This window comes from Arachis hypogaea, chromosome 13 (assembly GCF_003086295.3).
Source record: "Arachis hypogaea cultivar Tifrunner chromosome 13, arahy.Tifrunner.gnm2.J5K5, whole genome shotgun sequence".
Taxonomy (NCBI): domain Eukaryota; kingdom Viridiplantae; phylum Streptophyta; class Magnoliopsida; order Fabales; family Fabaceae; genus Arachis; species Arachis hypogaea.
This window is the reverse complement of record NC_092048.1, coordinates 127,264,856-127,266,678: the sequence shown is the minus strand read 5'-3', so window position 1 is coordinate 127,266,678 and position 1,823 is coordinate 127,264,856. Positions and strand designations below refer to the sequence as shown.

At 42.1% G+C, this 1,823-nt stretch overlaps 1 non-coding gene across 1 annotated transcript; it reads right to left on the bottom strand.

Annotated features, from left to right (window-relative positions):
• Positions 1-236: 236 nt before the first annotated feature.
• LOC112739652 (small nucleolar RNA R71) lies at positions 237-344 on the bottom strand. Its single transcript, XR_003170584.1, has one exon. It is a non-coding gene; the product is annotated as a small nucleolar RNA R71 (small nucleolar RNA).
• Positions 345-1,823: the final 1,479 nt, after the last annotated feature.

Genomic DNA, 1,823 nt, shown 5'->3' with positions numbered 1-1,823 from the left:
TTCATGGACTTCCATCTAAAGATCCCTTTCAGTTCTTAACTGAATTCTTGCAGATCTGTGATACTGTTAAGACTAATGGAGTAGATCCTGAAGTCTACAGGCTCATGCTTTTCCCTTTTGCTGTAAGAGACAGAGCTAGAATATGGTTGGATTCTCAACCTAAAGACAGCCTGAACTCTTGGGATAAGCTGGTCACGGCTTTCTTAGCCAAGTTCTTTCCTCCTCAAAAGCTGAGTAAGCTTAGAGTGGATGTCCAAACCTTCAGACAGAAGGAAGGTAAATCCCTCTATGAAGCTTGGGAGAGATACAAGCAACTGACCAAAAAGTGTCCTTCTGACATGCTTTCAGAATGGACCATCCTGGATATATTCTATGATGGTCTGTCTGAATTAGCTAAGATGTCATTGGATACTTCTGCAGGTAGATCCATCCACCTAAAGAAAACGCCTGCAGAAGCTCAAGAACTTATTGACATGGTTGCTAATAACCAGTTCATGTACACTTCTGAGAGGAATCCTGTGAGTAATGGGACGCCTCAGAAGAAGGGAGTTCTTGAAATTGATACTCTGAATGCCATATTGGCTCAGAATAAAATATTGACTCAACAGGTCAATATGATTTCTTAGAGTCTGAATGGAGTGCAAGCTGCATCCAACAGTACTCAAGAGGTATCTTCTGAAGAAGAAGCTTATGATCCTGAGAGCTCTGCAATAGCAGAGGTAAATTATATGGGTGAACCTTATGGAAACACCTATAACCCCTCATGGAGAAATCACCCAAATTTCTCATGGAAGGATCAACAAAAGCCTCAACAAGGCTTTAATAATGGTGGAAGAAATAGGTTTAACAGTAGTAAACCTTTTCCATCATCCACTCAGCAACAGACAGAGAATTCTGAGCAGAATCCATCTAGCTTAGCAAATTTAGTTTCTGATCTATCTAAGGTCACTCTGAGTTTCATGAATAAAACAAGGTCCTCCATTAGAAACTTGGAGGCACAAGTAGGCCAGCTGAGTAAGAAGATCACTGAAACTCCTCCTAGTACTCTCCCAAGCAATACAGAAGAGAATCCAAAGAGAGAGTGCAAGGCCATTGACATAACCATCATGGCCGAATTCAAGGAGGAAGGGGAGGACGTGAATCCCAAGGAGGAAGACCTCCTGGGACGTCCAGTGATCAATAAGGAGTTTCCCTCTGAGAAACCAAAGGAATCTGAGGCTCATCTAGAGACCATAGAGATTCCATTAAACCTCCTTACGCCCTTCATGAGCTATGATGAGTATTCCTCTTCTGAAAAGAATGAGGATGTTACTGAAGAGCAAGTAGCCAAGTTCCTTGGTGCAATCATGAAGCTGAATGCCAATTTATTTGGTAATGAGACTTGGGGAGATGAACCTCCCTTGTTCACCAATAAACTAAATGCATTAGATCAACTGAGCTTGCCTCAGAAGAAACAGGATCCTGGAAAGTTCCTAATATCTTGTACCATAGGCACCATGACCTTTAAGAAGGCTCTATGTGACCTTGGGTTAGGGATAAACCTCATGCCACTCTCTGTAATGGAGAAACTGGGAATCTTTGAGGTACAAGCTGCTAGAATCTCATTAGAGATGGTAGATAACTCAAGAAAAGAGGCTTATGGACAAGTAGAGGACATGTTAGTAAAGGTTGAAGGCCTTTACATCCCTGCTGATTTCATAATCCTAGATACTGGGAAGGATGAGGATGAATCCATCATCCTTGGAAGACCCTTCCTAGCCACAGCTAAAGCTGTAATTGATGTTGACAGAGGTGAACTAGTCCTTCAATTGAGTGAGGACTCC